This window comes from Vicia villosa, linkage group LG1, assembly GCF_029867415.1.
Source record: "Vicia villosa cultivar HV-30 ecotype Madison, WI linkage group LG1, Vvil1.0, whole genome shotgun sequence".
Taxonomy (NCBI): domain Eukaryota; kingdom Viridiplantae; phylum Streptophyta; class Magnoliopsida; order Fabales; family Fabaceae; genus Vicia; species Vicia villosa.
Window position 1 is genome coordinate 66,734,689 of NC_081180.1, and position 24,712 is coordinate 66,759,400.

Below are 24,712 nucleotides of genomic sequence, written 5' to 3' on the forward strand. Positions count from 1 at the left end.
GAAATTATATATACCTTAGTGTCAGTTATTGTTTGTTCTGTAAGGGAATGCAACTTGACCATGTTCAATGCGCCTAACATCTTCTTTGAGGATCTCATAATGTCTTTTAACATCTTCAATTGATTTTCCAACCATGTTAGCAACATTCTGCCACCTATCTGGAGTTTCTCTGTCGTATACAGCCAAAGCTCTTTCGAACTGTTTGTTTTGCCTTGGAGTCCAAGTTGATCCCATTTCAGCAACAACAAGAACAACTTAGTTTACAAAAATGGAGCTATTATGGTATGATGAGAAAACAATAACCAAGATAGAAGGTTATAAGTAGGAGGAAAAGTGTTTGGTGTAGTGTAGACTCTTGGTGAGGAATATATCTTGTAAAAGGACAGAAGATAAAGATACTTGTGCTTAGGGAATTCAATATATGAATCAGGAAAGTGGGGAACAAGTGGAAGATGGGAATCAAGATCAAATTAAGGACATGCCTTTTTTTGTTCTTAAATCAAAGATACTTTCTTCATTTTTATCATTGGCAACTTGGACTTTTCTTTTTAGATACTATGTCAGTGGATTACAGTGTCAAAATATTCAACATGCAATGCTAGAGATGACGATAGTTTGAATATTATCTTCGGTTTTCAATGAGTGGCCGGATGGATTGGTGTCTGTGTTCCAAAAACTTAGAGAGGGTTGAGGCTCATCAATAGCTTTATTACATCTCTAGCATAAGTATGGACAATGCTCATGCCAAAGGTTAACATTGGATGATACTAAACAACCATCTTAGAGCTAAAGTTCAGTCTGCACAGTTCAAAAGACAAAAATTTATGAAATACAATCCTATTTATTTAGCAAAAGCTACAACTACAAAAACTTTTGCAGTCAAACACTTAAAAAACTATAGTGTACAACACACCCTAGTGATCACTAAGTGTTTGTTTTACAGTTTTGAAAAAATTGTCTGGTGAAGAAATTACCAAGTCGAGTTGCGGACTGGGTCACTACTCTCTTTAAGATATTTCGCGGCACTGTCCTAAATTGTGCAAGGCAGAGACGATCAATCTCGACGCCTCCAAGACAAAACAACTCAGTTCAACTATACGATTACTACTTGTGCGTGTGATGGTTTATGACGGTGCGTCCTCCCTCTTTCACAAAATTGCTTGTCCCGCATACCCCAGGGGACACACTATTCTTTGGCCAACCTACATGTATAAGCGCTAATAAAGTGTGGTATCCCTCCAATGTGGAACTTTTTCAAATTCACCTCTTCACATACTTGTGCTTATTTCTTACCAACTTCAAGTCAACAATTTTTTCCAATTCCCAACTAATCGTATGATTTTCAACACTAAGCCGAAAGAGTAAAGCTGCATTGGGGCATTTCCAGATAATTCTAACGATAGATTTAAGATATCACCGTCGTGACTAAAAAGAAAACAAGATCCATAAGCAAGAACATGGGGAAAAAGCATGAGTAAGCATAATCTATGCATTAGGAGGAAGATAGACCTGCTCCACTTTTCGCACCCAAGAGACAGTGTTGAAGAGAATTTGACAGGTTTGCTACTGATAAACGATCGAGCCCTCGACCCTATACACATACCAAAGATATAGAACACCAAATTAAATTAATAATACTGAGGTACTAAAAGGTAATAAAAATTCAAGAATAATATAAAAACAAGTCATGCAAAAGAATTGATGATAATGATAATGAAATTTTCCAGGTATTTAATTAATTAGAAATAATATTACAACTCCTGGAATTTATTGTGCAATTGAATCCAGTGTATAATACTCAAAAATATAATATTTGAACATTTTAGTTATTATGAAAGAATTGAATCCTGTTCTCGAGTGTAATAGTTTGCATGTAATTACTGAAAGACAGGACGCAGATCACAAGAATGAGATATGAACAGTATGTATCAAAAGTATATTTCTCTAAACAATCTCATTTACCTATCAGTCGAGTTTACTTTGGTTTAATTTTCTAAAATGCAGATTGTGTATCTTTACTATATGCTATATATAGTTTGTATTAGTTACAATTACTAGCTTAGCTTTTTTCGGAAACCATGTAATGAGTACGAACTATGCACTATCATTTTACAGTTCCATCGGAGTACTTGTTGAATTCAGAATATGGATTATCCCCCTCTCAACTACGCCATTCCTTACGCAAGAGCCCAATGTAGAACTCTGGCCACTTACTCTAGAGAATTTTGGGAGGAATTGGAATTTTACAGAATCTTAATTTTCAAGTATTAATTGGTTAAGTGAAAAGAAGAAAGGATTATTGTGAAGCTATGGACCCAAAGGCAGCAATTGCCAATCAGTGCCAAAGAGAATCAATCAAAAAGTTATCTCCTTGGTAATATGGTCCTGGCATAGGAAACCGACATTGGAAAGGGAGCGATGATAGGCGTTGACATCCATACGAAAGAGGGAGGATAAGGAAGAACTTGAAGACCAAATTAGCCATATGCCTCAAACTTGAAAGGTTTAAACTAAGAATCAAAAGGGAATATGTGGAGGAAGTGAATGAAAAACGCAAGATATATTTTCTTGCATTTTTCTTCACTTTGATGTTTTTCCTTCTAGTTTCTAGAGGCATCCACTGTTCCTGTGGAATTGCATCCATTTTTTAAATTTATACTATATATGGTATATATAATAAAGATTAAATAGAAATAGAAGGAAAACGGGCAAAGTTCTATCAATTGATTTATTTGTTTTGCTATCAATGTTAACACCTTTATGGATAACTATAATTATTAGATAAAAGTAAAAAGGGAGGAAGAGAGGCAACAAAGATAATAAGCAACCTCAAAAACTGGCTCTGCAGTCGAACGACCATCAATATATATATCAAGACTTTCCCTTTGTCAGGTTGCATTAAGCTTGGTTTTCCAAGTTCAGCCTGCACTTGTGTAGCCAAGATATCATTATTAGTAAAAGAAAAACTTATTAAGCAAAAGAATATGAAAGAAGAGACCAATCTCAATATTTTAACAAACCTTCACACTGGCAATGACTTCAGTAGCACCAATTCTGACTCTTGCCGAACCATTTGCCTACCATGAAGTTCATCAAGTGTGCGAATTAAAACTATTTAAAGCAAGAATTGTTTCAATGTTATGCGTTGACACAGACATTCTTCTCTACAAAGTTGGAAAATCATGAAAGCACTACTACCTGAGGAATGACTCCAGTTTCAACATAGATAGGTCGATAAAGTCATCTTTTTCTACCATCACAAGAACCATTCTTCTCCTACAGATAAACCTACCATACCTGAAACTGCACAAGAGCAAAGAAAACTCATACGACTATATGTACAAAGTGAAAATTACTTTGTACTAAGCATAATTGTCAATGCAAGGTAATCACAAAATAGAGGTGGTTCATTGAAGAAGCAGGCGGTGCTCCATTTCGAAAAATAATCGCGGAGACGGTGACGACAGGGTAAGAGGCGGCGGCGCTCCGAGGATGAAAAAGATCGGTGTCACCGGAAAGAAAGATGAAGAAGAAAAAAACTAGGGTGGCAATAAAATCCATTAAGAGAATATCCATCAAATCCATTCAATAGTTTATCCATCCAATCCATTCATTTAACAAAAAGTAAATTTAATGGATTAATCCAATCCATCCATTAAACTACATGGATGGATTCAATCCATCCATCTCACTTTATAAATCAATTGGATTTTAGCTTATTATTTATTGTATTAATTTTTTACTAAAATACATGAAAAATCTAAAATTAAACAATTTCTTAACATTTTTGTTTCTCACAATATTTACAGCCATTGATTTTCTTTCCTGTATCATAATATTAAAAAAAAAAATTTGTTGTTTGTGATGTAAACATGAGATCAGGACATAAAACTTGTTTCTTTATCAACAATTTTACTATTTTATATACTAGTATACTACAATATACTATGTACATTTAATTTAATATGTAGAGAGTGGCTTGTTTTCTCATTGAATTTATTTAATTTACTGTCATTTACGTTAAATTAGTGTAACTGGTATGCATTGTGTTAATTTTCTTTTTAATAGAATTAGTTAATGGAGAAGTTAGTATTAGAAAGTTAATTAAAAAGTAAAGTTAATTAAGACGTTGGTTGATTTAGAATTAGATACAGATATAAATATTTATGATTTAAAAATTTTAAAAAAAGTTTCATAAAAAAATTGTTTTTGTAAAATTAATTGAAAAATTATAAAAATAAAATATTTAAGTTAATTTTACGGACGGATGGATGAATATCCATCCATTAGAAATACCTTAATGGATGGATTGGATGGATTATATTCCTTGGTGGATGGATTGGATTGGATTTTTCAAAAGAAAGTTTAATGGATTGTTAATGGATTAATGGATCGTTTTGATCCATCCATTAACAATCCAATCCAAATCCATCCAATGCATACATTTTGCCACCCCTAAAAAAAACGAAGAAAGTGTGTGATCAAGTGAGATGTGGTCTATGATGGGTTAATGGTAATGAATGGTTGGGATCTCGTTTCAAATGCAGATTTAATCTTAACCTTATAAAACCACCCCATAACAAATTCATAACTCTTTATTAAATAGTTTTATTTTTATAAAAATCGACTATATTCATAACTAAATAAATTTATGATCAATTGTGAATTAACCATTATAAGGAGAAATTCAGAGATTTACTTCTCGTATATTTAAGCAGTAATTAAGAATGTTGTCACTTTTAAATATCATATTATTTTAGATATGTATTTCCGGAAAAATCAAATGTGAAATTGTTAAAAACAGGAACTTGCATGATTAGAGTTCATTTCCATTTTTCCTTAAATCCTCTTCAAAAACTCATTCATTCTTAATCAAGTTTTTCACTCCAAATCTCCATTATTGTGTTTCATCAAATCAAAAAGAGCTAAATGAGTTGGATGTTTCTTAGTATTTTGTGTTTTTGTTTTCATTAGGTATGGTGCATCCTGATACTGTCCCCAAATCTATTGTGTCTCAGGATGCTTCACCTGTAGTAGTGAAGGTGGTAGATATTGGGAACCATTTTTAAATGAACAAGAGTATGAATTTCATGGTCATATGGTGCAATGGATTCGTACTAAGGCATCCAAATTGGGGTTTGGTGTTGTGATCAGAAGGTCCGATAATGGTTCGGATAGAAGAAATGCATTTGTGAAATTGGCATGCGAAAGAATTGGAAAATATATACCTCATCTCTGGTATTTCAAACGAGAAGATATTGGTTTAAGAAAATGTGAGTGTCCATTTAAGTTGCGTGGTTACCGGTTGGCAAATAATAAATGGTTTAATGTGATTTCTGGTATACATAACCATGATTTATGTGAAAAATTAGTCGGTCATCCAATTGCATGTCGCCTCTTGCTGGAGGAGAAGGAATGTGTTTCTGACGTGGCATTGAATTTGCTGCAACCCAAAAATATACTTGAAACCTTGAAGCGTGAAAGACTGAGGAATATCGCAAATATCAAGCAAGTGTACAACAGGCGCTATCAATACAAATTAGCGCTTATGGGGGATAAAATCGAAATGCAACACCTCATGAAACTTCTAGATGATAACACTTACGTATCTAGGCACCAGAGATGCGAGGATGGAGTAACAGTAAGAGATATATTTTGGAATCATCTTGATTCCATAAAGTTGTTCAACACGTATCTCACTATGCTCATAATTGATTAAACGTATAAGACTAACAAGTAAACACTTCCATTATTATAAATTATTGTTGTTACGTCTATTGAGAAGACTTATTATGTTCGTTTTGCATAAAGAAGATAACTTTGTTTGGGCTTTAGAGGTGTGTTGGTCAATATTGAAGGACCAAGAATAAATGTCGAAAGTCATTGTTAGCGACCGCAATACCACCTTAATGAATTTGATTGCGAATATATTTCATATTTCTTATGCATTACTTTGAAGGTGTCATATTACAAAGAATGTGAGAAGTCGGGTTAAACTCGCAGTAGGGACAAAACAGATAGAGATCAATAATGGAAAATGGTCAGGCGGGCATTATTATGAAGAAATTTATGGATGCATGGAATGTTATAATAAATGCTTCTACAAAAGAGCTATATGTTGATGTTGTTATACATTTCAGAAAGGTGTGCAAGAAATATCTCATTTTATTGAAATATGTTAAAAGTACAATTTTGGACCAGGTAAAGGAGAAGATTGTATGGTCTTGTACTGATTAGGTTAGACACATTGGAAATACAACAACAAACCAAGTTAAGTCTGCTCATGCTTGTTTGAAGAATTGGTTGAGAAATAACAAGGGTGATTTGTGTGCTGATTAGGATTCTGTGAACCAAATGATACAAAACCAGCATAATGAGATACAAACATCATTTGGTCGTAGTATTATAGTGTTGGAACACAGTTTCAAATACAATACTCTATATTCACAGTTGGTCGACAACAAATCTTGATCAGCTTTGAATTATATTTTTCACGAAGCCAAACAAGCTGATAATTTAGGTTTCGATAGATCAAAGTGTGGTTGCACATTTGTGAGAACTTATTGTCTCTAGTGTGCTTATGTTATATCTAAGAAGGTGAAACTTGATTGCCCGACATGAATGGAAAAAGTATGCAGTCATTGGAAGAGGCTCAATTTTGATGATGATGGTGTCATGAAAGACGGTAAATCAAATATCTCCATCTTGACTGAATGGCAATCAATATAAGAAAGATTTTTTAAGTCGATGACAACACGAAACTCAACATCAAAGAGAAATTAAGGAAGATTTCATTTTCTAAGACCATAGACTTGAAACCACCCTCTCAACTGGTAAAAACAAAAGGAGCACCTAAGAAAGTCAAACCTACACCGAGTGACAATTCAACGATGCAAAGTGCATCATATTTTGAACACGTTGAGAAACTTTTTCCCAATTCACCAACTCTGAAATCTCAGAAAAGTGTTTTCAAAGGAGCTCGCATTAGCAAACCACCTCCTTCACCACCTCCACAAAAATCACATTCATTGAGGAGATGTAGGATTTTATGTACAATTTTATTGAACGGGTCGTCAATGTCATGGGTTACGGTAACTACAGTTTTCGAGTTGTTTCTACTTTACTTGGTAAAGGAGAAGAGGATCACACACTTGTCCTTCATACTCTTATCCAAGAGTTAAGGAGAAATAAATAATTATACTCAGATCTATTCGAGAATAAAGAAAAAGTTGAAGCAATTTATCACTCTCTTGTTCCTTGCATTAGTAGACCTGCACCGAAAGATAAACAGATGAGCTTAACTGAAATGGGTCATCTCATAGAAAGTGTGTATGAGACTATGTATTGATCTTACGAGATACGGTTTCTCGGAAACTTTTTTTCACTCCGCACTGCTCCACCTCCAAATCCAGATGATTGAATTATCTGTGTTGGGTGGTTTCTAATCTATGACATTTTGCTTAAGTTTATTTGAAATCGGGATGCCTTATACCATTTACATCACCGGAGTGGACAATTCATTATACAACCAAAGTCAATACTTGGTCTGACCAATTTGTTGAAAGGATATGCAAGAGTTCACCAAATTGAGCAAGATTGAAAGAGACATAAATAAACAAAAGTCAAAGGGGGTACCACCAATAGCTATAGATTTGGACGGCGATAATTGTTTCGGTTCATTTAAGTAGTTATTTATCAAATTATTGTAAGTGACATTGTATTAATGTGTTATAATGTCTTATATATACATTTTGAAGTTTGCCAAAAAAAATCTGCATTGATTACATGTTTCTGTCATGTTCTGTTTTTGTTCTATTATGCCAGGATAGGTTCCAGAAATATATCTCTGGAATAAAGTACTATAAATATAGGTCACTTGTCATATTGTTTCATACCATTATAAATTAACCTGAATGAACATCATTTGACATGTTGGAAATGTTCACTTTATCGGCGATACACCATCAAGAGAATTTAAAATCACTAAGTACATCCCTATACACACTATAGGAGCTTCTACCATATGGTGACAATCGCAAAATTATGAAGATCGATTATCGCTCATCATTCGTTGGCAAAGAATGGAAGCTTGAGTTCAGCAACTATGAGTTGAAGTCGACAAATGATTTAAGGGCTATGTGGAGAACCTTTTTCCGTTTAGAATCAAAAAAATTAAAGTGTAATGTTTGATCTATGTTAAAATCACTTATGTATTGTTGATGTTATGATATAAATTGTATTTTCATTTTGTCAAGTTTTTGTTTTTCCATTTTTGTTTTTCTCTTTCTACTTCGTAATATTCTGGAAATATACCTCTGAAATTTTCACGTAAATACGTCTATGGATAAATTGATGTTTCAGTACACGTTTGGTGTGTCCGAAGATATATCTCCAGAACTTGAGGGCATGTTATAGTGTTTTTGAACGATGGGTTAGAAGATTATGAGGTGCATTAAGAAACCCTCTTAAATCATCAGCCACAACATCATTGAATTGGTTTGGGTAAAACCACAAATTTATGGGTTGAATTGGGTTGGATAGTGGATTACCCAATTTTTTTCTATTTTTCTTTCTTATATAATTATATATGATATGTCACATTTTTTCTTAATAAATAGTTTAACCTATTATCGCTATTTTTTTAAGCATCAAATGTCTAAATGCGCGATAAAATTCATCATAACCATATTTGCAAAAGTACATTACGATAATACCAGAATTGCATAATATTCTAGTAACTTACAAGAACTAGCATAAGAACATTAAAGTGTGACATTCTAAATAAGTTAAATCATTAGTTGCAAAATAAAATATATTCAAAAGGCTGTAATTGAAGCAATCAAGATTAAAGACATCAAAGTCGCCACTCAACAAATTACATAAAAGAGTAAAAAAATAGTCACGCAATAACCCATGGGTTTTTTGTGTTGCATGTGGGTTTACCCATAACCCAATTATTTTGAATGGTTTTTCATTTTCGAAAATCGTGTTCACCCAATAACCCGACCCAAGCCATTTTTTGTCGGTTTGGGTGGATTTTACCATATTTATTAGGTTTACCAACTCATGTACACCCTTACTTACTACTCAAAATTTTGGACGGTTGGCAGGACAAGAGATTGCAATTATAATAAATAATTTTTAAAATATTTCTTTCTATCTCATTTACACATCAATTTTGTATTAATTGAATTTTATATAAGTTTATATGATCGCAGACTCATCTTAAATTTTTAAAAATTCGGTGTAGGTTAGGTATAGTTCAACTATTGTAAAATAAATATGGGCCCTATTTTGCCATGACATAATCGTGACAAATATTTTATGAAATCATTTTTAGTCATATTTTAACTGTGACAATTTTTGGACTCTACGGTAGCTTGTCTTGCACTTCATCAAATACGTCCTTGATCATAAGAACATCCTGTTTTCAATGTTAGACCACAATGTAATTCACTTGGTTATACTCCAGTAACTCCACTTCAGATGTAATATATATTTTCTTAAGATTACTACTCTTCTAACCATTTTTTTGAAAAGGGTCTACTACTCTGTTTGTTTTGTTTTATTTGAAATTTTATGAAAGAATAGAGGTTATCCTCGTGATTGGAGGGATTCTGGACCGCTATGTTTTTATTATAGGTCTAGTGCTTAAGGCACTATGGACCATTATGTTAAAATATGAAGTCATTAGTATATATTTTTTAACATTATTAACTGTAGTTAATTCAGTTTGGTAATGAACTTTTTTTATGTTGTAGGATTCACTAGTTGAAAAAGCTAATGTTGGTGTCTTTGTTCCACAACGACGCCATAACATAGTGGTAGAAACGATAACATAGTGGTAGAAACGATTTGAACTAATAAGCATGGTCGGTGTGTCTGTGGTGTTGGACGAGGCATCACTTTGAGGTTATTATTTTAGATTATCACCAAAGAGTGACGAAAGGTGCAAAAATATATTGAAGGGCTAATAGATCAGGGGCTGGAGGAGAAGATGCAAGGAAAGATAGAGGAAACATTAGAAATGGAGCGAGCGACTATGCGGTAGAGTGTGACCCAAGAGGTGCAGGAGAAAGTGACACCAGAGGTGCAGTTGAGGGTGATCATAGAGATGTAAGAGAGAACGACCAAGGAGGTGCAGAAGCGTGTGACCTAGGAAGTACAGAAGAGGGTGACTAATGAGGTGCGGGAAAGGGTGACCAAGGAGGTGCGGGAGAGTTTGACTCAAGAGATGCGGGAAAGTGTGGCTCAGGATGTGATTGAGGTAAAAATAATTTTGGTTTAGGAAATTTACAAAAGTATGGTTTCTTGGACTCATACCATATTCATTTTATCCAACGTCTATCAAATGATATCCAAATACAAAATAAGTTAATTTCAGAGAAAATAGATTGTTACATATGATCATTTATCAATTCGTAATTATATATAATTTGTGTTTTCTCTTAATTAATATTCTAGTTTTTAGCCATTATTAATTATTCTAGATGTTTATGTAGTGATCAATGGCAACTAATAATTTTTTTCTCAAGGAAAATTGTTTAGTTATGTTATGCTCGTTACACTATAATTTTGATTCAAAGATGAAAGAAATTACTAGTGTGTAAGTAGTATTATTTAAATACTAAAATATTACCTTTACTTTTGAATGATTTTTAATTAGTATAATTTTTTTTCCAACATGCAGAGTTATGGATGGATACAAGTCATTGAAATAAAAAGTAAAAAAATCATTTTTCCCAAAAGTAAGTGGTCTTATTTGTGACATTCTCTAAATTTTCTCTAATGTATTACCTGTGCTTTATGTATACTAACCACTGTATACAAATTGTTTGTAAATGTAGAGACAACCAAACAGATATATGTATTATGTAATGAAATATATGTTGATATTGTCTCTAGAGACATTAGAGATTCACGGGCTAAGGTAATCACTTTATCTATATGCATGTAATTAATTTATGTTAGGTAAATTTATGTTGTTGTTAACTAGTAAAATGCTTATATTGTTGTTGTTGTTATGGAGATTGAAAGTTAAATGTTGTTGTTGTGTTATCCTAATTTAAATTTTATTCAAATTATAAGTGCTTAACGACGAGACATCAATCACACAAGAAGATATAGATGACACTCGTTTACGCCGGGTCGGTTGCTTCCTATATTACTTATGCATTAAATTAATTTCTCATGGGTCATTGCCTGGTAACCTAGATTAGTATGATATAAATGATGTGTCCAATTTTGAGTTAGTTGTAAACAACGTATCTATTACATGTGTATTTTGTCATAAAATGTGTGTATAGATTTCTATCCAAAATTGTGTAATATTAAAAAAAAAAATGTTTTCCCCTTAGTTAGAATTAAGGTTTCTAACCAAATAATCAGAGACAACATTTAATAGTGTTACTTTTGAGTTTGTATGGGTTGGTTCAAAGACTTATTTGAGTTTGAATTTGTTTTTTTTAAAAGTTTTTTTGGGTTTTGGTGATTAGAAAAGAGGGGGAAATTGGAGGGTGAAGTTGTGATGAGGGTTTATGAAGGTTTTAGAGTGTGTGATTATGGAAGGGAATGAATGAGAGAAAAGAAAGAGTGAAAAAAACATTGAAATGAGATTAGTATGGTTGTAGGTAATGAAAAGAAAGAATGAATGAACAACAATGAATAAGTAATTATTATTATTATTATTATATTAAGATAGTTATTTAAAAAAATAAAAGTTGAAAAAATATTTCCGACCTACCGGATTCGAACCAGTGACCTAAGGATTCCTATTTGGTTTTGTAGCAACTACAGTCCTCCGCTCTACCAACTGAGCTAAGGTCGGTGTTGCAATTCATTTGAAACATAAGTTATTAATAGTATATGTGAGATTTTGGATCGAACTCTAGTATGGCCGAAGGGTAGCTTCTTGGTTCGACAGGGTTAAGCATGAAGTCGAAGGTTGTTCACATGCTTGTGTCGAAGATGCTAGGGTTGTTAGCATGTTAAATTAGGTTTTAGTGTTTAAACCCTAATTTGTTAAGTTAGCTTGTTTATTAAGTTGACTTGTGTAATGGGCCTTGTGGAAAAAGCCCATTAGTTAGTATGTTAGGTTTTATTATAAATAGCATACTAGTCTCTCATCATTGCTAAGCTGCAAATCCTAATTTGGGGTGAGAGAGGTTATTTGTTATTCTTGTAAACTTGTAATCTTGTTTTAAGAGAAAGTGAAAGAATAGCAGTTATAACCAATTCTTGTGTTCTTCTTCTCCCCTATAATTCCCTATTATACTTTGTTATTGGTATCGTTTTTCACAACAAATTGGTGCGGTGAGCGTGGAGAAGATGCCTTCAACAAAGTATGAGATTGAAAAGTTCACCGGAGTGAATGATTTCGGTCTGTGGCGCTTGAAGATGAAAGCCCTACTGGTTCAGCAGGGTTGCTTGGAAGCGTTGAAGGGAGAGGCAGCCATGAATGCTGCATTAACGGCAGCGGAGAAGACAACTATGATCGAGAAAGCACACAGCGCAATTCTGTTGAGTTTTGGTGATAAGGTTCTCCGGCAGGTATCAAAGGAGACGACGGCATCAGGGTTATGGGTGAAACTTGAAAGTTTGTATATGACCAAATCGCTGGTAAATCGACTCTACCTGAAGCAAGCTTTGTATTCATTCAAGATGATTGAAGACAAAGTATTGGCTGAGCAGTTGGATATGTTCAACAAGCTGATTCTTGATCTTGAAAATATTGATGTGAAGATCGATGATGAAGATCAAGCGTTGTTACTATTGTGTTCTTTGCCTTGATCACATGCTCACTTCAAAGAAACTCTCTTGTATGGAAGGGAGTCCCTGACGTTTGAAGAAGTTCAATCAGCCTTGTACTCTAAGGACTTGAATGAACGAAAGGAGCATAAACCTTCGACTGTTGGCGAAGGTTTGGCCGTTAAAGGAAAACTCTTACGAAAGGATGGTAAGTTCGACAAGAAGAAAGGCAAAAGCCAGTCGAAAACTTATAGTGGCGAAGCATCTGGCATTCGATGCTACCATTGTAAGAAGGAGGGTCACACAAGAAAGGTGTGCCCTGAACGCTTGAAATATCATGGAGGTAAGGATAATGGCAACGCTGCCATTGTTCAAGATGATTTCGAATCATCTGATGTTCTTGTGGTTTCAAGCAGTGACTCTAAGAAGGAGTGGATTATGGATTCAGGTTGCACTTGGCACATGACTCCAAACAAAGACTTGTTCGAGGAATTATGTGATCAAGATGGTGGATCAGTATTGCTGGGAAACAACAAGGCTTGCAAGATTGCAGGTGTTGGATCTGTGAGATTCAAGCTCCATGATGAGTCAATAAGGTTGTTGACTGAAGTCAGGTATGTTCCTGATTTGAAGAGAAATCTGCTTTCTCTTGGTGAATTCGACAAGAAAGGATATGTTTTCCAAGGAGAGAAAAGTATCCTAAGAGTCATGAAGGGTTCGAAGGAAGTCTTGAGAGGCGTGAAGAAACAAGGCTTGTATACCCTTGAGGCTGAAGTTGTAAGTGGTTCGACAAATGTTGCATCCACGAAATCTTTGTCGAAAACAGAAATCTGGCACATGAGATTGGGCCATGTCAGTGAAAGGGGTCTGGTCGAATTAGGGAAACAAAATCTGCTTGGTGGAGACAAAATCGAAAAGCTGAAGTTTTGTGAACCCTGTGTACTTGGAAAATCTTGCAGAGTGAAGTTCAACAAAGGCAAACAAAGAACACATGGATCCCTTGATTACATCCATGCTGATCTTTGGGGGCCTGCAAGGTGTCCATCACATTCAGGAGCAAGGTATTTTCTATCCATAGTAGATGATTATTCCAGAAAATTATGGGTATTCATCCAGAAGACTAAGGATGAAACTTTTGAGAATTTCAAAAGTTGGAAGACTCTGGTTGAAAATCAGACTGGCAGAAAGGTCAAGAGGTTGAGAACCGACAATGGCCTTGAATTTTGCAATGAGGCATTCGACAGTTTTTGTGCTGCCTCTGGTATTGCAAGGCATAGAACTACTGCAGGTACTCCACAGCAAAATGGTTTGGCTGAAAGGTTTAATCGAACTATTTTGGAGAGAGTCAGATGCATGTTGACTAGTGCGGGGTTAAAGAAGGTGTTCTGGGCTGAGGCTGTTGCGACAGCAACATATCTGATAAACAGATGTCCTTCGACAACGTTAGATATGAAGACACCTGAAGAAGTTTGGTCGGGACATCCACCAGATCTCGACAAACTGAGAGTATTTAGCTGCATAGCCTATGCTCACATTAGGCAAGACAAGGTCGAACCTAGAGCTCTGAAATGCATGTTCATGGGATACCCAGAAGGAGTCAAAGCTTATAGGCTATGGTGCCTAGAGCCAGGTCACAGGAGGTGTATCACCAGTCGAGATGTTGTTTTCAATGAAGCTGAAATGGCTTTTAAGAAAACTGATGATGTTGGTCAAAGTACAGAAACATCTGACGAAGAGTTGGAACAGGTAGAGATTCCTGTTGAGGTGGAGCATGTTGATGCTGAATTGCATGTCCCTGATGAAGTCGAAGAAGAAGCAGAAGATGCTGAGGAAGTTGAGGAAACTGACGATGACTACCTATTGTCGAGAGATAGGTCGAGAAGAGTCATCAAACCACCTCAGAGACTTGGGTATGCAGATCTTATAGCTTATGCATTAATCTCTGCCAGTGAGGTTCTTGATGATGAACCTAGAGATTATAAGGAAGTTATGAGGAGTCAAAATAAGACTGAATGGCTGAAGGTCATGGATGATGAGATGAAATCTCTTCATGATAATCACACTTGGGAACTGATCAAAAAACCTGCTGGGGCAAGGTTAGTCAGCTGTAAATGGATTTTCAAAGTTAAGGAAGGAATTGAAGGAGTGACGTCGAAAAGATATAAGGCAAGGTTAGTCGCAAGGGGTTTCACTCAGAAAGAAGGTGTCGACTTCAATGATGTGTTTTCTCCTGTTGTGAAACATAGGTCCATTCGAATGCTGCTTGCCATGGTGGCACAGTTCGATCTTGAACTGGAACAGATGGATGTGAAAACTGCGTTCTTGTATGGTGATCTAGATGAAACGATCCTGATGAGGCAACCTGAAGGGTATGTCGAAAAGGGGAAGGATGATTATGTGTGTAAGTTAAAGAGATCCTTGTATGGGCTGAAACAATCTCCTCGACAGTGGAATAGGAGATTCGACAAGTTCATGGCACGCATAAGTTTCATTAGAAGTCAGTTCGACCACTGTGTTTACTTCAGATTTCGACCTGGTAATTCATTTGTTATTTTGTTGCTTTATGTGGATGATATTCTCATAGCAAGCAACAGTGTCGAAGATGTGATGAGGGTGAAGGCTGAACTCAATAAGGAGTTCGATATGAAGGATCTGGGAGCTGCTTCCAGGATTCTTGGAATTGACATTCGAAGAGATAGAAAGAAGTCGAAGTTATGCCTATCTCAAGAGGCATATCTACGGAAGATTCTTGAAAAGTTTGGTATGTCGAATTCGAAGCCAGTTGTGACTCCAACAAACCCTCAATTCAAGCTGAGTATTGATCAGTGTCCCAGTACTGATGTGGAAAGAGCCTATATGAATAGCATCCCATATGCTAATATAGTTGGTTCTTTGATGTATGCTATGGTTTGTACTAGACCCGACATAGCATACGCAGTAAGTCATGTAAGCAGGTACATGGCGAATCCTGGAAAGGCTCACTGGCAAGCATTGAAGTGGATTTTAAGGTACATAAATGGGTCTCTGAATAGAGTCCTAATTTATGGTGGAGCCTTGGGTGAAGATGGTAAAGCAGTAATCGAAGGATATGTCGACTCTGATTATGCAGGTTGTATGGATTCCAGGAAATCTATTTCTGGATATGTTTTCACTATGTTTGGCACAGCAATTAGTTGGAAAGCAACACTTCAGAAGGTTGTTGCTCTATCAACCACTGAAGCGGAGTACATTGCATTAACTGAAGCTGTGAAAGAAGCATTGTGGCTTGAAGGTTTTGCGAAGGAGCTGAAACTTCAAGGTCAAGGTATCACTGTTAAATGTGATAGTCAAAGTGCAATACACCTGTCGAAGAATTCAGCCTATCATGAGCGAACTAAGCACATTGATGTGAGGCTGCATTTCGTCAGAGGAGTAATCGAGCGTGGAGAAGTCCAAGTGCTGAAGGTTTCGACTGAAGACAATGCTGCTGATATGATCACCAAGACATTGCCGAGTTGCAAGTTTTTCCACTGTATGCAGTTGATAAAGCTGCATGAAGAAAGCTAGTTTGTTCCCTTGATGTTGTAGAGTTAGATCCAAGGTGGAGATTTGTGGGATTTTGGATCGAACTCTAGTATGGCCGAAGGGTAGCTTCTTGGTTCGACAGGGTTAAGCATGAAGTCGAAGGTTGTTCACATGCTTGTGTCGAAGATGCTAGGGTTGTTAGCATGTTAAATTAGGTTTTAGTGTTTAAACCCTAATTTGTTAAGTTAGCTTGTTTATTAAGTTGACTTGTGTAATGGGCCTTGTGGAAAAAGCCCATTAGTTAGTATGTTAGGTTTTATTATAAATAGCATACTAGTCTCTCATCATTGCTAAGCTGCAAATCCTAATTTGGGGTGAGAGAGGTTATTTGTTATTCTTGTAAACTTGTAATCTTGTTTTAAGAGAAAGTGAAAGAATAGCAGTTATAACCAATTCTTGTGTTCTTCTTCTCCCCTATAATTCCCTATTATACTTTGTTATTGGTATCGTTTTTCACAACAGTATAAAATTTGGGAAAAATATTATGCACCTTTAAATTAAAATGAAAATTCCAACAAACTGAATTTAAACCATGACCTAAGAATGGATATTTCTAAGAAATTAAAAGTTTTGATCTGGTAATGTAACTCTTTTTTTTTTAGAATTTTATGAGAGACTTAAATATGATTTTGTGCGTGTTTTGGAGGAATGTCATTTACATGAAAAGTGTATGAAGGGATCAAATTATACCTTTCACAATGTAAATTTCAAATAATTAATCCTCAACGGTTGAATTATTTCATGTCTATTTCTTTAGTTGATTGTATTTATAAAGTTTTATCTTAGATTTTGGCTAAGTGACTGAAATATGTTATTTGAAGTTTAATTTCAAAAGCTCAATATGTGCTTAGTAAAGGTCGTCAAAGTTTGGATGGATTTTTTCAAATGAATTGGTTGATGGTGCCAAACGAGGTAGGAATGATATGTTGACGTTCAAAGTTAATTTTAAGATGACATATTATTCAGTTGATTGGATCTATTTGGTGGATGTGACAACTCATGTGCATTCCCCTTTAAAATGGAGGAACTGGTGTTAGAATGTATTAGTTTGGCTACTGCGTCAACTTTTGTGAATGGTAGATCAACAAAAGAATTTAAATTAGAAATAGGTACATGATATGGTGATTGACCATTTGTCACCTTTTATGTTTATGATTGAAACAAAATGTTTGAATTTGTTAACTTTTGCATTAATTAATGATGGTTAATTTGTTGGATATCAAATGGGTGATAGTTTTAGGGTATCTCATTTTCAATTTTCAATTTTATGAAAGAAGCCTCGAGAAAATATTGGATATTATGGCTTTATTATGAATTTTTTGATTAATGTCTAGTTTGAAAGTTAATTTTAACATGATTTTCTCATTGATCTTAATATGGATGACTTGTGGTTAGAAGAAGTATTAGTTGACTTTGCATTATTCTATTGGAGACTCGCCTTTGAAATATTTTGGTATCAAAATTTGAGGTAATCTTCGGAGACTTTAGTTTTTGGATCCGGTGGTTGAGAAGGTTTGAAAAAGATTGTCTTCTTAGAAATATCGTCATTGGTCAATTGGTGGTCGTTTGATACTTCTTAAATTTGTTTCGTACTTTATTCTGATTTTCTTTCTTTCTTCAAGGCACCTTTAGGTATGATATCCTTACTGGAATTCATGATTAGGTAATTTGTGTGTGTATGGGGGGTAGGGGACGCGAGGAAGCATAAAGCTCATTGAAATGATTAGAACAAAGTTTGTTTAGATCAAAGTGACATAGAAAGTGAGGAGGATTATGGAGTTTAATAAGGTTGTATTAGGTAAGTGATGTTGGAGAATGAAAGTGGAACAAAAATAGTCTATAGTTTCATAATTTATTTCTTAAATGTGAAACGAAAGAGAGATTTTAAAAACTAAAGGTGTTAGGGAGTTAAATAAGGCTATATTATATAATTGGTGTTGGAGAATGAAATTGGAATAAAATAGTTTATAGTTTCATATTTTATCTCTTAAATATGACAAAAATGAAAGTTTTTTAAAACTAGAGGGGTTAAGGAGCCTATGTGGTGGAATATAAATGAAGTGCACGCTGATAACTTGGGGGAGAAGATTGGTTTTGTATATGGATGACAATGGGCAGTATTTGAGTAGGATACTATAGAACTCGTCCACATACCCGCAGTTTGAAAAAATCCTTGTACCCGAGCCTATATCCGTGTGAGCACCAACATTTATATCTGTACACATACCCTATAGGTACCTAAGTACTTATACCCATACTCGTTTATCTGCATTTCTAATAAAAAAATTATATATCAGGTAAGCGCAAGTGTATGCAGTTTTAAGGGCGAGCTGAATAGCTAGCTGCCCTCTTTGTTTTTCAGGTGATCATGCTTACCTCTCTCCGGCCTGCTCTTTCTAGGGGTGGCGTGTTTGATGTTTCAGGTGGGATTTTCTGTCGATTAGGGGTTGTCTTGTGCTTTTGTTTTTTAAGGTTTTGGTGTTGTTCTTTTTCTCTTGTTTGTTTTTTGTTTGTTGTTGTTTGTGGTCTTAGTGCACATCTAGTTCACTTGTTTGTAGCTTGTACTCTTTTCGTTTTCTAATATAATTTCTTTACTTTATCATTCAAAAAAAATTATTATGTCAATTTAAGTTTTTTTACAACATTTAAAAAATATTGATGAGTTAAGAAATAAACAAACACTTATATTAAAATGTGTTCAAGTTTAATAGTGATGTATTTAATAAAATTGATACACATACATGTGTCTATAATAATAAAAATAAGAATATTAAAATATATATAGTGCGGGTATAGGGCGAGGTGGGTACTAAGGTACCCGTATATATACTCGCTTATTTTAGTAGGTAATTCCCCGTGCCCATGCCCGTACCCATTTAGCGGGTTTTTTATCCTATCAGTTATGGATAATTTTGAATGAGTTCAATTGTCATCCCCCTAATTTTATAACAATGTTACGTGGGTGATGGGAAATAGTGAAAATCTAATATTTTAGAAAGATTATTGATTGAATTATTGAGTGACATGTGATCATTTGGAAGTCTATTTAGCATTGTTATTAATAAAAATGTAATAGTTTCTTAAATGTTTAGATTAGGGTGGGGTTTGGACGGTGGCGGAAGTGATTATCAAGCTTTTTTCATGGGAGAAATATTTATGGAGAGAATGTTGTTCTTTGCTTGCTACCGTTGTTTTGCATATTAGTCAAAGTAATGCTTGGTCCTGACATATTGGTCATAGTGAATGGATTTTGCTTAAAGATGTTTATGTTATGCTTACTAAAAAAAAAAGTAAATCATCTTAGAATGCTTGGTGTGATTTAAAATAAAATGGTGCCTGTAAAAATCTCTCATTTTACATGTGGGTGTTTAATTAAAAGTTACCAACAAGAGATAATTTGGCGCATAAAAAGATACTCAAAGGGATTCTTTATTGTGCGTGTGAGTTTGTAATATTTTAAAAATGCCACTCATTTATTTTTTTACTGCCTTCAGATTGACGTGGTATAGAATTATATTTTTAAGCAGGGTATATCTAATGTTTTTTGAGATGCGGTGTACAATCATGTTTCTCAACTTTGAGGTTCGATGTATTAAAATAGGAAAGTGAATGAACTGGGATAACTTCACTGGACCTAGAGAGCAACATCCCAGGGTCTAAGTAGTCTAAAAAAGTTGTGAAAGAGCTTCTGGAAAGCTGGGCAGATGCAACCTCGGGCGCCTGATTGTTGCTTGGGTCGCTTGATCCGGCCCCTTGGGTATTATCTAACGATCTTGCCACTACATGGCAAATGAGGTTTTCAAGAGAAATTTGGGTTTGGTCCTCCCAATAAAGGAGGAAACAATCCCTTCAATTTACGAGGAGGAACCAATCCTCCCTCCACTTTCATGTACTCATTGGGAAGTTCTGGAAAAAATCATTTCCTTCCACTTACTCCAGTCCAGAGGGCCATCTATAAATATTTCAATCTCTAAGGCTATGTTTGAATTGATGGAACATAACGAAACTGAGCGGAATGAAACATAACAGAACAAAATAGAGCAGAGCAGAATGAAATATAAATTTCACTCCATTATTTGGTTATTTTATTAAAAATATCTCATTCCATCACATACACCACAATTTGGAAACAAAAAATAAATAATTGGATAGAATGAGATGGAATGAATTCCATCATGTTCCATTTCATTTCATTCATTATTTGCAAATCCAAATAATGAAATATCACTAGTTATCACTTCATTTCATTTCATTACATCTCATACCATCAATCCAAACATACCCTAAGGTTAAAAAAATTCTTCATTAATTTCACATAAATAAATCATATACACTCTCTTGCGATCACTCGCATATGTAGGAAAACTCATTTAAGGGATGACAATTTGACCCGTGCCTAATGGGTACCGGCAAAAAATATCCACAATGGGTAGTGTAACACCCCGAAAATCTAGATTAATTATTTAATAAGTTATTTAATTAATTTAGCGTGATTATGTGAGTCCTTGTGAAGTTTTGATATTTTGATGATAATATGTGATGTTTTAGTGATTTATGACGTGTACACGTGAAGTATTTGTTGAATATGATGATGATATATGATGTTGGGTGGTTTTGAGGTGTTGGGAGTATTTTAGAGTAATTAGAATTATTAGTTGGGGTTAATTTTATTAGTAAAATGGAATAATATTGAGGTAGAGATAATAAGGGCGAGATAGTCAATTCACGGGGGTTAAGTGAAACAAAAGAGAAAAGAAGGAAGAGAGTATTTCATTCAGCCGTGAAAGTTTAGAAACATGAAAGAGAGGAGAGCTAAGACATTGGAGAACTTTGAAGGTTTTGCAGAAACACAAAGAGGAATTAGAATCAAGTTTCAAACTAAGGTAAGGGAGTTTATGTTAATTATTATAATTGGCCTAAGTGTTAGATAATTGTAGAATTTGTTTTGGGGTTTTGGGTTATGATGAATAGATGATGATGTGAAGGGTATTGATGAATTAGGGGTATGAATTCACAATAGAATAATGTCTGTAATGTAGAATACATTAGGTTGTGATTGTGTGATGAAATATTGAGTTTGGAATGGTGCTTTAGGACCTGTAATATGCAGAAATTGCAACAAGAGGGTCTGAGTTATTCAGAAAAACGCATCAAGAAACCCCTGATCGCCTAGATTTGTCGGGCAAATCAATCCAGCCGCCAGGCAATTCATTGAAATGGGTCTCGCTGGGCGAATGATGTAGGCGAGGGGGGGTGTTGGCTACTGACTTGACTTGCTGGGCGAGTGAAGAGGCTCACCGAGCAAGAGACTTGGGAAAATTGGGATGTTGGCTACTGACTTCAGTCACCGGACGAACAAGGAGATTCGTCGGGCAAATGGTGCTTGAACTTAAAATTTTGTAAAGGTCATAACTAGAGTTTCCGGACTCCGTTTAATGCGTCGTTCGAAGCGTATGAGAGATAATAAAATAACTTATACTGTGGTAGAATAAAATGAGCTATAGGATATAGTATTCTATTACTTTTTTATGATGAGACGATAATACTTTGTGATGAATAATATTAAATATGCTTTCTATTATGAAATTGAATTAACCATGTCTTGTTGTTACTTGACTTGTGTTCAATGATATTTTTGATGCTATTGTGATGTATGTGTGATTATAAAGGATGTGATGAGGTATGATTAATATGATGAATGATGATGTGTTTTGACTAGTCGTGGTTGTATTATGTGTTGTTGCGCATCATGCATTCATAGCATTTGTAGGATTTTTGTCATGTGAAGTTTGCAGGGTATTTATCCGGTGATGTTATGATGTTTTGGTTCAGTGATGGCCTCAATTCCATAGTGTGGATTGAGGTCAAATTGTGACGTTCTCCGATTTCAAGCGGGAATCGATCATATTGGTGGGAATCTTTGGAGATAACGATGACTAAGTCAGTAGTGATGTTTGATACCACATGCATGAATCTAATGATGTTGCATTTAATTATTGGGGGCATTGCAAAATATTTGAGTTAAATGATGTATGTGATTGACTCCTGAGTTGTGGTGTTTGATGTGAAGAATTGGAGATTGTTGACTTTGCTATGGATGTAATAGATGATATCGTGTTGTTGTTGTCCATATGCTATGACTACTATATCTATTACTTATACTTTTTATAATGATTGCGATTTACTCACCATTTCTGCTGGAAAATGTTGCCTCGAAACGTGAGTAACTTGCAGGTGATAAAGATTAGTGCAGGAAGCTTATGAGGTAGCTTCGGAGTGCGCTTGTTTAATTTATGTTGAGTCCAGTGGGTCTTGCTCTGATATGTAACATCGGGGTTGGGATCGATTGAGTGTGAACTTTGATTTCCTTGTTATTTTGAAGAATTTAGTATTACTTTTATAATCATGTAGTCTTAAACATGAAGTGTGACGATTTTGCTAATGTTGAACTACCTTTTATGGTATTGATTATTTTATGAAGGAGATGTTAAGAATTGTTTATTCCGCTGTAAAGTTTTGAAGTAATTTATTTGATGATGTTAAAGATGCTATCTATATTTAAATGTTTTTGCAACCCGTGTTACGGGGCAGGGGGCTATTTGTTAAATAAAGTTATTATGAAGATGTGACATCCTTGTGGTTATTTGTTTTGTTTTTCGTAAGAATTATACGCAAAAATATATGTGGGTTAGAAGGGTGTTACAGGTAGGGTATAAACCTGTAAAATGGGTACAAGTACGGGCACGAATAATTACTCATTAAAATAAGTGGATATGAGTGCGAACACTGGTACCTTACTATCCACCCATTCTATACCCGCACTACATATTTATATAATATATTTATATTATTATATGAAAATGTGTCTTTATCAGTTTTTAAAAAAAATATATCGCTATTAAACTATTACACATTTTAATAAAAGTGTTTATTTATTTCTTAACTAAGAAATAACATTCATAATTTTTTTTAATATTGTTAAAAAAATAGTTTTCTCTTCTGAAGTAATTTTCTCTTCACAAGGGGATCGAGTACGGGTTTAATGGATTGCTAAAAAATATCATCTTATTGGTGGATTAAAGGATATCCTATGAACTTTGACTTTATCTTCTCTCTCTATGTTTGGTTCTACTTCTAAAAGATTCAAAAGTAATTCTAGAGAAGCTATAGTTCCTAGTTTTTCAGTTTAGTAAAATCAATTCTACATTTATTATATATTATTTATTACAACTCTTTTAAATTTTCTTTCTACCCTATTTAATTTGAGTAATGTTATTCTTACACCCAATGTATACACCAATACTTACACCAAACACTGTTCACCGTATTTACAGTATTTTTTAAAATAAAATAATATTTTTTTATTGTTTTAAAAAAATTATGGACAACACTGTTCATGTACGGACGTGCATTAACCAACTTCATTACTGCATTAACCAAGTTTTTACACTGCATTAACCAAGTTTGATGACTGCTAAAAATTATTTTAAATACTTGAATGTTGCATTAACCAACTTCATTACTGCATTAACCAAGTTTTTACTCTGTATTAACCAAATTGGATGACTACTGTAAAGTACTGTTCATGGGTGTAAGAATAGCATCACTCAAATTTGGCTAATGCAGTGTAGAAACTTGGTTAATGCAGTAATGAAGTTGGTTAATGCAACATCCAGATATTAAAAATAATTTTTAGCAGTTACCAAATTTGGTTAATGCAATGTAAAAACTTGGTTAATACAGTAATGAAGTTGGTTAATGCAACATTCAGGTATTAAAAATAATTTTTAACAATCATCAAACTTGGTAAATGTACTGTAAAAACTTGGTTAATGCAGTAATGAAGTTGGTTAATGTACGTTCGTACATAAACAATGTCGTCCATAATTTTAAAAATAAAAAATATTATTTTATTTTAAAAAACATTGTTTACCGTATAAATTCGGTGAAGAGTGTTTGGTGTAAGTATTGGTGTATACATTGGGTGTAAGAATAACATTACTCATTTAATTTTCATCAATTACTTTTTTTTTTATTTGTATTAGAATTTATTTCCACTTTAGTAATTTTACATTTCAAAATCAATTTTGTTAAAACTATCCAAACAACATTAATGGATAACAATCATTCTATATCGCTGTATCTAAACATAAATCAATTATTTTAAACTCAATTTTCTCCGAATAAATTCTACCAAATTTAATTCTCTCAAAATCAATTATTTGCATATCTCTTTCCTAAAGTGAACCCTCACGAGTCACAGCCACCATAGGACCCACATAGTACATTTCATGTTTGTTGTATATCCTATGAACATTAATCACATCCTTCCCTCAGAAAACCGTCACCTTATCATCACGACAAATATCTCTCGCTCTTCACTTGAGTGGAGTTGTCTTTA

At 34.4% G+C, this 24,712-nt stretch overlaps 1 long non-coding RNA gene and 1 other non-coding gene across 3 annotated transcripts; both read right to left on the reverse strand.

Annotated features, from left to right (window-relative positions):
- Nucleotides 1-251: 251 nt before the first annotated feature.
- LOC131640240 (uncharacterized) lies at nucleotides 252-3,534 on the reverse strand. Of its 2 annotated transcripts, none has more exons than XR_009295193.1 (4): nucleotides 3,199-3,534; nucleotides 3,021-3,077; nucleotides 2,829-2,923; nucleotides 252-1,591 (listed from the first exon to the last, which is right to left on the reverse strand). It is a non-coding gene; the product is annotated as an uncharacterized LOC131640240 (long non-coding RNA). The 2 variants fall into 2 exon arrangements; XR_009295194.1 differs by having other exon boundaries at nucleotides 3,021-3,111.
- Nucleotides 3,535-11,733: 8,199 nt separating this feature from the next.
- Nucleotides 11,734-11,827, reverse strand: TRNAY-GUA (transfer RNA tyrosine (anticodon GUA)). The gene is made up of 2 exons: nucleotides 11,791-11,827; nucleotides 11,734-11,769 (listed from the first exon to the last, which is right to left on the reverse strand). It is a non-coding gene; the product is annotated as a tRNA-Tyr (tRNA).
- Nucleotides 11,828-24,712: the final 12,885 nt, after the last annotated feature.